Source organism: Serinus canaria, chromosome 25 (assembly GCF_022539315.1).
Source record: "Serinus canaria isolate serCan28SL12 chromosome 25, serCan2020, whole genome shotgun sequence".
In the NCBI taxonomy this organism is placed as follows: domain Eukaryota; kingdom Metazoa; phylum Chordata; class Aves; order Passeriformes; family Fringillidae; genus Serinus; species Serinus canaria.
The window spans coordinates 14,424,233-14,437,736 of NC_066338.1; positions in this window are offsets into that span (position 1 = coordinate 14,424,233).

The following is a 13,504-nucleotide window of genomic DNA, read 5'->3' on the forward strand; positions in this document are numbered from 1 at the left end:
AAAAAAACCTCAAAATTCCCTTTAAAAGCACCCCAAAATTCCCTAAAAACCACCTCCAAATTCCCTTTAAAAGCACCACCCAAAATTCCCTAAAAACCAACCGTCCAAAATTCCCTTTAAAAGCACCCCAAAATTCCCTAAAAACCACCTCCAAATTCCCTTAAAAGCACCCCAAAATTCCCTAAAAAACACCTCCAAATTCCCTTTAAAAGCACCCCAAAATTCCCTAAAAAACACCTCCAAATTCCCTTTAAAAGCACCCCAAAATTCCCTAAAAAACACCTCCAAATTCCCTTTAAAAGCACCCCAAAATTCCCTAAAAACCACCTCCAAATTCCCTTTAAAAGCACCCCAAAATTCCCTAAAAAACACCTCCAAATTCCCTTTAAAAGCACCCCAAAATTCCCTAAAAAAACCTCCAAATCCCCTTTAAAAGCACCCCAAAATTCCCTAAAAAACACCTCCAAATTCCCTTTAAAAGCACCCCAAAATTCCCTAAAAAACCACCTCCAAATTCCCTTTAAAAGCACCCAAAATTCCCTAAAAACCACTCCAAATTCCCTTTAAAAGCACCACAAAATTCCCTAAAAAAACCTCAAATTCCCTTTAAAAGCACCCCAAAATTCCCTAAAAACACCTCCAATTCCTTAAAGCACCCCAAATTCCCTAAAAAACACCTCTAATATCCCTTAAAAGCACCCCAAAATTCCCTAAAAACCACCTCCAAATTCCCTTAAAAGCACCTCCAAAATTCCCTAAAAACCACCTCAAAACCCCTGAAAAAACCACCTTAAAATTCCCTTAAAAGCACCCCAAAATTCCCTAAAAACCACCTCCAAATTCCCTTTAAAAGCACCCCAAAACTCCCTAAAAACCCCTCGAAATTCCCTAAAAAAAACCCCAAAAATTCCCTAAAAAACCCACCCTAACCCCTTAAAAGACACCTCAAAAATTCATTTTAAAAATTCCCATAAAAACCCTGAAAAATCCAATTAAAATTCCCTAAAAATCCCCCTAAAAACCCCCCAGGATGTCCCGGCTGCTCTGGCTCCCTCTCCCTCCCCCTCTCTTTGGGAATATCCCGGGATAAATTCGGATATTTTTTTTTTTTCCAATCCCCCCCCCTCTCTCTTTCCCCTTTCCGAAATTTTTCCGTGCTGCTTTTCCTGCCCATGGAAAGAAATTTTCCCTCGCAGATTCCTGGCGTGCTCCCGGCTGGGGCAGGAGGATCCCGGCCCTGCCAAATCCTTCCCCCCTCGCTCCGACTTTTCCATCCCCGACACCTCGGGAATCCTTCCCGGCCCGGGAGGGGGCACAGGAACCGCCCCATCCCCCTTTTATTCCCTTGGAATTCTGCCCTTTCCTGCCCTGGCAGCATTCCCAGCATCCTGGGGGGGGCTCCAAACTGGGAATTACTGGGATGGGGGAATGGTGGCTTGGCTGGGAATTCTATCCTGGGTAGGAATTGCAGCCCCAAATCCCAACATTCCATGGGAAGCCATTCCCAAGGGACACCTCCTGCCATTCCCTTTGGGAACCCCAGGATTCTCTGGGAATTCCAGCCCCAAATCCCAACATTCCATGGGAAGCCATTCCCAAGGGACACCTCCTGCTATTCCAGGGCTGGAGCAGCCCCAGAATTCCCTGGGAATTCCAGCCCCAAATCCCAACATTCCATGGGAAGCCATTCCCAAGGGACACCTCCTGCTATTCCCTTTGGGAACTCCAGGATTCTCTGGGAATTCCAGCCCCAAATCCCAACATTCCATGGGAAGCCATTCCCAAGGGACACCTCTTGCCATTCCCTTTGGGAACCCCAGATTCCCTGGGAATTCCAGCCCCAAATCCCAACATTCCATGGGAAGCCATTCCCAAGGGACACCTCCTGCCATTCCCTTTGGCAGCCCCAGAATTCCCTGGGAATTCCAGCCCCAAATCCCAACATTCCATGGGAAGCCATTCCCAAGAGACACCTCCTGCCATTCCCTTTGGGAACTCCAGGATTCTCTGGGAATTCCAGCCCCAAATCCCAACATTCCATGGGAAGCCATTCCCTGTTTCCCGTCCCTCCACCTGCATCCCAAACCCCCCTGCAGCTCTCCCAGAAATCCCTGGGAAAGGCTCTGGAATTCTCCTGCAGGAGCAGCCAGCACCAACACTTGGATTCCCAGCTGGAATTTCCCTTCTCTTCCCAAAAATTGGGGCAGAATGAGGGAATTTGGGCAAGTTTGGGCTCCCAGGAATGGGGAGGATTCTCCTCAATCCCAAACCTTGGGAATGCCGGGATGAGAGGGGAAAATCTGGGATAAAGGGCTGGGAATGTGGCAGGGGTGGGATTCCCTGGGAATTCCCTCTTCGATAGGCCAGGAATGCTGGGAATGGGATGGGAATGGAGGGGATTTCAGGGATGATCCCATTCCCACTATTCCCTTTGGCATCCCCGGATTCTCTGGGAATTCCATCCCCAAATCCCAACTTTTCATGGGAAGCCATTCCCTGATTCCCATCCCTCCACCTGCATCCCAAACCCCTCTGCAGCTCTCCCAGAAATCCCTGGAAAAGGCTCTGGAATTCTCCTGGATTTCGCTGCTCTCCCTGCACATTCCCAGCTCCATTCCCGAGGAATTTTGCGGGCCAGGTCCCTGCTCCGGCTCTGGAGGAGAATCCCAAGGATCCGAGGGATCCAGGGGCTCCGTGGCCACCCGGATTTGGGAGCGGGGCCCCCGCAGCCGCCGCCGCTTCCGGAGGAGCCGCCGGAATTCCAGACCCCCCTTCCCGAGGCCCTCGGGAAGAGCCTCCCACAAAAGCAGCGCTCCCGTTCGGAGCAGGCTCCGCTCGTTAAAGTTATGGATGGAAAAGGGAAAAAAAACAACAAAAAAAACCAAAAACTGGGAAAAGTTCCGGCGGGAGCAGGGGGAGGGGAGGGAGAGCGGGATGAACAATGGGATAACCGGGATAACGATGGGATAACGAGCGGGATAACGAGCGGGATAACGAGCGGGATAACTGGGATGGGGCACGCGGGGCCGGCTCCCCCTCCCCAGGCTGCCCCGATTCCCCCCCCCCGGCTTTTCCCAGCTGGTTCCAATCCCGGGATCGGCCAGCTGGGATCGGGATCAAAGGAGCCATTCCCGGCGGGATCGGGGGAGGGGGTGGAGCGGCCCCCGCGCCCCGTGGGGCTGCACCTGCATCCCTCAGCCCAGAGCCAGGGAGCCACGGATCCATCCCTCCTCCTTGGAGCCATGGATCCATCCCTCAGCCCAGAGCCAGGGAGACACGGATCCATCCCTCAGCCCAGAGCCAGGGAGACACGGATCCATCCCTCCTTCCCTCCTCCATGGATCCATCCCTCAGCCCAGAGCCAGGGAGCCACGGATCCATCCCTCCTCCATGGAGCCACGGATCCATCCCTCAGCCCAGAGCCAGGGAGCCACGGATCCATCCCTCCTCCATGGATCCATCCCACAGCCCAGAGCCAGGGAGACACGGATCCATCCCTCCTTCCCTCCTCCATGGATCCATCCCTCAGCCCACAGCCAGGGAGACACGGATCCATCCCTCCTTCCCTCCTCCATGGATCCATCCCTCACCCCACAGCCAGGGAGACACGGATCCATCCCTCCTTCCCTCCTCCATGGATCCATCCCTCAGCCCAGAGCCAGGGAGACACGGATCCATCCCTCCTTCCCTCCTCCATGGATCCATCCCTCAGCCCAGAGCCAGGGAGACACGGATCCATCCCTCCTTCCCTCCTCCATGGATCCATCCCTCAGCCCACAGCCAGGGATCCATGGATCCATCTCTCCTTCATGGATCCATCCCTCCTTCCCTCCTCCATGGATCCATCCCTCAGCCCACTGCCAGGGAGCTACGGATCCATCCCTCCTCCACGGATCCATCCCTCCTCCACGGATCCATCCCTCACCCCACAGCCACGGATCCACGGGTCCATCCCTCACCCCACGGATCCATGGATCCATCCCTCACCCCACAGCCACGGGTTCGCCCCTCACCCCACGGATCCATGGATCCACCCCTCACCCCATGGACCCACGGGTCCATCCCTCCTCCATGGATCCATCCCTCACCTCACAGCCATAGGTTCGCCCCTCACCCCATGGATCCATGGATCCACCCCTCAGCCCACAGCCACAGATCCATCCCACAGCACAGATCCACAGGTCCATCCCTCCTCCATGGATCCACCCCTCACCCCACAGATCCATGGATCCATCCCTCATCCCACTGCCACAGATCCATGGATCCATCCCTCCTCCATGGATCAATCCCTCACCCCACAGCCACAGATCCACGGGTCCATCTTTCATCCCCTGTCCCTCACCCCACAGCCAGGGAGCCATGGATCCATCCCTCCTCCATGGATCAATCTCTCATCCCACAGCCTTGGATCCATCCCTGATCCATGGATCCACCCCCCAATCCATAGATCCATCCCTGATCCATGGATCCACCCCCCAATCCATAGATCCATCCCTGATCCATGGATCCACCCCCCAATCCATAGATCCATCCCTGATCCATGGATCCACCCCCCAATCCATAGATCCATCCCTGATCCATGGATCCACCCCCCAATCCATAGATCCATCCCTGATCCATGGATCCACCCCCCAATCCATAGATCCATCCCTGATCCATGGATCCATCCCCCAACCATAAATCACTCATCCATGAATTAATGCCTCATCTCTCATCCCCCATCCATGGATCCACCCCCCATCCACGCATCCATCCCCGATCCATGGATCCATCCCCCAATCCATGAATCCATCCCCCATCCATGGATCCACCCCCTAATCCATGGATCCACCCCCTAATCCATGGATCCATCCCCGATCCATGGATCCATTCCCTATCCATGGATCCACCCCTCAATCCATAGATCCATCCCCGATCCACGGATCCACCCCTCAATCCATAGATCCATCCCCGATCCACGGATCCACCCCTCAATCCATAGATCCATCCCCGATCCATGGATCCACCCCCCAATCCATGGATCCATCCCCCATCCATGGATCCACCCCTCCTTCTCCCGCTGCCCTTCCCAGCCCCAGGAAGGATTTTCCAGGCCCGCCGGAGTTTCCATGCCAGCATTCCAAGGGTTAGGAACACAGGGCCCTGCTGTCTCCAGCAGCCAATCCAAGGAAGGTTTTTGGGATCTGGCAGATCCCAGGATCATGGAGGGCCCCGGCCATGGGGAACAGCTTTTCCAAGGAAAAGAGCCGAGAGAAGCTGAGCTCCAGCCAGGGGGGAGCTGGGAACACCTGGCATGGGATTGGGATGGGATCCATGGGATGGGATGGGATCCATGGGATGAGATGGGATCCATAGGAGGGGATGGGATCCATAGGATGGCATGGGATGGGCTCCATGGGATTGGGATGGGATCCATGGGATGGGATGGGATCCATGGGATGGGATGGTATCCATAGGAGGGGATGGTATCCATGGGATGGGATGGGATTGGGATGGGATCCACAGGAGGGGGTTGGGATGGGATCCATGGGATAACGGGATGGAGAGAGGGAGGGAAGCAGGGCCGGGAACGGGGCCGTGGCCTCTGGCAGCCGCCGGAGCGGCAGCAGGAGCCGGGAAAAGCTGTTCCAGGGATTTGGCTCTGCAGCAAAGCCACGGCCACGCTCCGGGAGCTGGACACGCTCCAGGGATCTGGACACATTCCAGGGATTTGACCCTTGGCTCCGGACACATCCAAGGATGGCCCCTTTTGCCTCCCTGGACCTGGCCCTTCTGCCTCCAGAGACACGCTCCAGGGATCTGGACACATTCCAGGGATTTGACCCTTGGCTCCGGACACACTCCAAGGATCCGGCCCTTTGCTCCCTGGACCTGGCCCTTTGCTCCAGACACGCTCCAGGGATCTGGACACATTCCAGGGATTCGACCCTTGGCTCCGGACACACTCCAAGGATCCGGCCCTTTGCTCCAGACACGCTCCAGGGATCTGGATACATTCCAGAGATCCAGACCTTGGCTCTGGACACGCTCCAAAGATCCGGCCCTTTGCTCCAAAGATCCAGCAGCTCTTTGCTCCAGGATCCGCCCCTTCGCTCCCAGTCACTCCAGGGATTCCACCCTGTGCTCCTGACACATCCCAGGATCCATCCCAGATCAGATCCAGACAAGCTCCAGAGATCCAGCCCTTGCCTCCGGGATCAGCCCTGCATTCCCAAATATCCCAGATCCTGCCCAGATCCAAACAACTCGAATCCATCCCTTGCCCGCCTCCCATGCAGCCCTGATTCCCACACACACTCCATGAGTCCAGCCCTGCCTTCCCAAAGCCAAATCCCAAATCCATCCCAGAATCCAGACAAGCGCCAGAGATCCGGCCCATGGCTCCGGGATCATCCCTGCATTCTCCAAACATCCGGTACCAGGCCCTGCATTCCCAAACCTCCAGATCCAGCCCTCATTCCCAACACACTCCAAGGATCCAGCCCTGCATTCCCAACATCCCAGGAATCCAGCCCTGCATTCCCAAACACTCCATGATCCGCCCTGCATTCCCACATCCAGGATCCAGCCCTGCATTCCCAAACCACTCCAGGATCCAGCCCTGCATTCCCAACACACTCCAGGATCCGCCTGCATTCCCAACACACTCCGGATCCAGCCCGCATTCCCAACCATCCGCAGAGCCATCCCAGATCCAGACAAGCTCCAGAGATCCAGCCCTTGCCTCCGGGATCAGCCCTGCATTCCCAAATATCCCAGGATCCATACCAGATCCAAACAAGCTGCAGAGATCCAGCCCTTGCCTCCGGGATCAGCCCTGGATTCCCAAACACACTCCAGGATCCAGCCCTGCATTCCCAAACACATCCCAGGATCCATCCCAGATCCAGACAAGCTCCAGAGATCCGGCCCTTGGCTCCAGGATCCAGCCCTGCATTCCCAAACATCCCAGGATCCAGCCCTGCATTCCCAAACACTCCAGGATCCAGCCCTGCATTCCCAAACACACTCCAGGATCCAGCCCTGCATTCCCAAACATCCCAGGATCCAGCCCTGCATTCTCAAACACACTCCAGGATCCAGCCCTGCATTCCCAAAGATCCCAGGATCCAGCCCTGCATTCCCAAACACTCCAGGATCCAGCCCTGCATTCCCAAACACACTCCAGGATCCAGCCCTGCATTCCCAAACACACTCCAGGATCCAGCCCTGCATTCCCAAACACATCCCAGATCCATCCCAGATCCAGACAAGCTCCAGAGATCCGGCCCTTGGCTCCAGGATCCAGCCCTGCATTCCCAAACATCCCAGGATCCAGCCCTGCATTCCCAAACACTCCAGGATCCAGCCCTGCATTCCCAAACACATTCCAGGATCCAGCCCTGCATTCCCAAACACACTCCAGGATCCAGCCCTGCATTCCCAAACATCCCAGGATCCAGCCCTGCATTCCCAAACACTCCAGGATCCAGCCCTGCATTCCCAAACACACTCCAGGATCCAGCCCTGCATTCCCAAACACACTCCAGGATCCAGCCCTGCATTCCCAAACACACTCCAGGATCCAGCCCTGCATTCCCAAACATCCCAGGATCCAGCCCTGCATTCCCAAACACACTCCAGGATCCAGCCCTGCATTCCCAAACACATTCCAGGATCCAGCCCTGCATTCCCAAACACACTCCAGGATCCAGCCCTGCATTCCCAAACACATTCCAGGATCCAGCCCTGCATTCCCAAACATCCCAGGATCCAGCCCTGCATTCCCAAACACACTCCAGGATCCAGCCCTGCATTCCCAAACACTCCAGGATCCAGCCCTGCATTCCCAAAGATCCCAGGATCCAGCCCTGCATTCCCAAACACACTCCAGGATCCAGCCCTGCATTCCCAAACACACTCCAGGATCCAGCCCTGCATTCCCAAACACACTCCAGGATCCAGCCCTGCATTCCCAAACACACTCCAGGATCCAGCCCTGCATTCCCAAACACATCCAGGATCCAGCCCTGCATTCCCAAACACACTCCAGGATCCAGCCCTGCATTCCCAAACATCCAGGATCCAGCCCTGCATTCCCAAACACACTCCAGGATCCAGCCCTGCATTCCCAAACATCCCAGGATCCAGCCCTGCATTCCCAAACACACTCCAGGATCCAGCCCTGCATTCCCAAACACATTCCAGGATCCAGCCCTGCATTCCCAAACATCCCAGGATCCAGCCCTGCATTCCCAAACACATTCCAGGATCCATCCCAGATCCAGACAAGCTCCAGAGATCCGGCCCTTGGCTCCAGGATCCAGCCCTGCATTCCCAAACATCCCAGGATCCAGCCCTGCATTCCCAAACACTCCAGGATCCAGCCCTGCATTCCCAAACATTCCAGGATCCAGCCCTGCATTCCCAAACACACTCCAGGATCCAGCCCTGCATTCCCAAACATCCCAGGATCCAGCCCTGCATTCCCAACACATTCCAGGATCCAGCCCTGCATTCTCCAAACACACTCCAGGATCCAGCCCTGCATTCCCAAACACACTCCAGGATCCAGCCCTGCATTCCCAAACATCCCAGGATCCAGCCCTGCATTCCCAAACACACTCCAGGATCCAGCCCTGCATTCCCAAACACATCCAGGATCCAGCCCTGCATTCCCAAACACACTCCAGGATCCAGCCCTGCATTCCCAAACACACTCCAGGATCCAGCCCTGCATTCCCAAACATCCCAGGATCCAGCCCTGCATTCCCAAAACACTCCAGGATCCAGCCCTGCATTCCCAAACACATCCAGGATCCAGCCTGCATTCCAAACATCCAGGATCCAGCCCTGCATTCCCAAACACACTCCAGGATCCAGCCCTGCATTCCCAAACACATCCAGGATCCAGCCCTGCATTCCCAAACACATCCCAGGATCCAGCCCTGCATTCCCAAACACATCCAGGATCCAGCCCTGCATTCCCAAACACCCAGGATCCAGCCCTGCATTCCCAAACATCCAGGATCCAGCCCTGCATTCCCAAACACACTCCAGGATCCAGCCCTGCATTCCCAAACACACTCCAGGATCCAGCCCTGCATTCCCAACACACTCCAGGATCCAGCCCTGCATTCCCAAACACACCCAGGATCCAGCCCTGCATTCCCAAACACATTCCAGGATCCAGCCCTGCATTCCCAAACACACTCCAGGATCCAGCCCTGCATTCCCAAACACATCCAGGATCCAGCCCTGCATTCCCAACACATCCCAGGATCCAGCCCTGCATTCCCAAACACATTCCAGGATCCAGCCCTGCATTCCCAAACACATCCAGGATCCAGCCCTGCATTCCCAACACATCCAGGATCCAGCCCTGCATTCCCAAACACACTCCAGGATCCAGCCCTGCATTCCCAAACACATCCAGGATCCAGCCCTGCATTCCCAAACACACTCCAGGATCCAGCCCTGCATTCCCAACACATCCAGGATCCAGCCCTGCATTCCCAAACACCAGATCCACCGATCCCACACATCCAGGATCCAGCCCTGCATTCCCAAACAATCCAGGATCCAGCCCTGCATTCCCAAACACACTCCAGGATCCAGCCCTGCATTCCCAAACATCCAGGATCCAGCCCTGCATTCCCAAACACACTCCAGGATCCAGCCCTGCATTCCCAAACACATTCCAGGATCCAGCCCTGCATTCCCAACACATCCAGGATCCAGCCCTGCATTCCCAAACACACTCCAGGATCCAGCCCTGCATTCCCAAACACATTCCAGGATCCAGCCCTGCATTCCCAAACACACTCCAGGATCCAGCCCTGCATTCCCAAACACACTCCAGGATCCAGCCCTGCATTCCCAAACACATTCCAGGATCCAGCCCTGCATTCCCAAACACACTCCAGGATCCAGCCCTGCATTCCCAAACATCCCAGGATCCAGCCCTGCATTCCCAAACACTCCAGGATCCAGCCCTGCATTCCCAAAACATCCCAGGATCCAGCCCTGCATTCCCAAACACACTCCAGGATCCAGCCCTGCATTCCCAAACACACTCCAGGATCCAGCCCTGCATTCCCAAACACATCCAGGATCCAGCCCTGCATTCCCAAACACATCCCAGATCCATCCCAGATCCAGACAAGCTCCAGAGATCCGGCCTGGCTCCAGGATCCAGCCCTGCATTCCCAAACACATTCCAGGATCCAGCCCTGCATTCCCAAACACTCCAGATCCAGCCCTGCATTCCCAAACACATTCCAGGATCCAGCCCTGCATTCCCAAACACACTCCAGGATCCAGCCCTGCATTCCCAAACATCCCAGGATCCAGCCCTGCATTCCCAAACACATTCCAGGATCCAGCCCTGCATTCTCAAACACACTCCAGGATCCAGCCCTGCATTCCCAAACACACTCCAGGATCCAGCCCTGCATCCCAACACATCCCAGGATCCAGCCCGCATTCCCAACACACTCCAGGATCCAGCCCTGCATTCCCAAACACATTCCAGGATCCAGCCCTGCATTCCCAAACACACTCCAGGATCCAGCCCTGCATTCCCAAACACACTCCAGGATCCAGCCCTGCATTCCCAAACATCCAGGATCCAGCCCTGCATTCCCAAACACACTCCAGGATCCAGCCCTGCATTCCCAACACATTCCAGGATCCAGCCCTGCATTCCCAAACATCCCAGGATCCAGCCCTGCATTCCCAAACACACTCCAGGATCCAGCCCTGCATTCCCAAACACATTCCAGGATCCAGCCCTGCATTCCCAAACACATCCCAGGATCCAGCCCTGCATTCCCAACACATTCCAGGATCCAGCCCTGCATTCCCAAACCCACTCCGACCACTGCTCCCAAACTGCCAGGATCCAGCCCTGCATTCCCAAACACACTCCAGATCCAGCCTGCATTCCCAACACATTCCAGGATCCACCCTGCATTCCCAAACACACTCCAGATCCAGCCCTGCATTCCCAAACACACTCCAGGATCCAGCCCTGCATTCCCAAACACTCCAGGATCCAGCCCTGCATTCCCAAACACACTCCAGGATCCAGCCCTGCATTCCCAAACACTCCAGGATCCAGCCCTGCATTCCCAAACACACCAGGATCCAGCCCTGCATTCCCAAACACATTCCAGGATCCAGCCCTGCATTCCCAAACACTCCAGGATCCAGCCCTGCATTCCCAAACATGCCAGGATCCAGCCCTGCATTCCCAAACACACTCCAGGATCCAGCCCTGCATTCCCAAACACACTCCAGGATCCAGCCCTGCATTCCCAAACACTCCAGGATCCAGCCCTGCATTCCCAAACACATTCCAGGATCCAGCCCTGCATTCCCAAACACTCCAGGATCCAGCCCTTGGTCCCAGAGATCCTTTCCTTCAGGGATCTGGACACATTCCAGGGATCTGGCCCTTTGATCCCAAAACACTCCAGGGATTCCACCCTGTGCTCCTGACACATTCCAGGGACCCATCCCAGATCCAGACTTGCTCCAGGGATCCAGCCCCGTATTCCCACACATGGTATGCTCACCATGGAATGCTGTCCATGGGATCCTGGCCCTGGAATCCTGTCCATGGAATCATATCCATGGAATGCTGTCCATGGGATCCTATCCATGGAATCATATCCATGGAATGCTGTCCATGGGATCCTGGCCATGGAATCGTATCCATGGGATCCTGTGCATGGAATCCTGGCCCTGGAATCCTGAGCATGGAATGCTGTCCATGGAATCCTGGCCCTGGAATGCTGTCCATGGGATCCTGAGCATGGAATCTTGTCCATGGGATCCTGGCCCTGGAATCCTGTCCAGGGAATCATATCCATTGAATGCTGGCCATGGAATTCTGTCCATGGAATGCTATCCATGGAATCTTGTCCATGGGATCCTGTCCAGGGAATCATATCCATTGAATGCTGGCCATGGAATTGTATCCATGGAATCCTGGCCCTGGAATCCTGTCCCTGGAATCCTGTGCATGGAATGCCGGCCATGGGATCCTGTCCATGGAATCGTATCCATGGAATCATATCCATGGAATGCTGTCCATGGAATCGTATCCATGGAATCATATCCATGGAATGCTGTCCATGGAATCCTGGCCCTGGAATCCTGAGCATGGAATGCTGTCCATGGGATCCTGGCCCTGGAATCCTATCCATGGGATCCTGGCCATGGAATCCTATCCATGGGATCCTAGCCCTGGAATCCTGTCCAGGGAATCATATCCATGGAATGCTGGCCATGGGATCCTGTCCATGGAATCGTATCCATGGAATCATATCCATGGAATGCTGTCCATGGAATCATATCCATGGAATGCTGTCCATGGGATCCTGGCCCTGGAATCCTATCCATGGAATTCTGTCCATGGGATCCTGTCCATGGGATCCTGGAACGCTTTGGCCAGGAAGGAATTTTTTAGGGACCATCCCATTCCAACCATTCCACGGGCTGGGAACTTCCCACCACCCTGGGTTGTTCCAAGCTGTCCCAGGCCAGTGCCAGGGCTGGATCCCAGCCCCGGGAATGCCGGGAATAGTTTGGGATTAGTTTGGGAATTGTTTGGGATTAGTTTGGGAATAGTTTGGGAAGTGCCGGGGCGGCGCCAGCAGCTCGGAGCCCTCGCTATCTCCCGGCCTTTGCCAGGGATCGTTTTGTTCCAGAGTTTTTCCAGGAATCCCAGCTCAGGCCGGAGCTGTTTTTTTGGGACGAGCTGTGCTCCTGGATGAGGAGAGAGGAATCCGAACTCTCCTGAAATCCGGGAGGCCTGGCAGGGACAGGGAGCGGGATTGGGCTCGGAGATTCCCAAAAGATTCCCCGGGAAGAGGCAGAGCCCAGGGATATGGAAAAGGAGGGTGGAATTCCCGCAGGGAATTCTCACAGGGAATTCCCTTCCCGAGGGAAAATCCACAATTCCAGCTCCAGCTCCTTCCCAGGAGGATCCTTCCCCTGTTCCTGCCTTTTCCCAGGAATTCCCAAACCTTCCTGGCTGGATTTGAATCCCTGGGAATTCCTGCTGGAGCTGGAATGCCGGGGATTATCCCATCCCACCGGGAATGGGATGAATCCCACAGCTCCTTCCCTCCTCCAGATCCCACCAAATCCCACCAGGCCACGCTTCCAGCTCCGGATTTCCCAGATAAATCCATCCCAAGGGAATGGGATCAGCCAGGATCTGGATTTGGGATTATCTGGGTTTTTTTCCTGTGGGTTTGATCCCATTTTGCCAAAGTTTGGGAATGGTTTTGGAACCGTTCAGCAGCTCCTTCTGTTTTCCCTATGGAAACCCTCCAGGAGCACAACTCCAGGGACAGAATCCTGGAATTCCAGAGGCTGGAAAAGCCCCGGGAGCCGCCCAATCCCAAACCCTGGCCACATTCCCAAGTGCCACATCCACAGGGAAGAACCCAATCCCCAGGGATTTGTGCCAGGCAGGGAATCATTCCCAAAAATCCAACCTGGGGAAACCAAT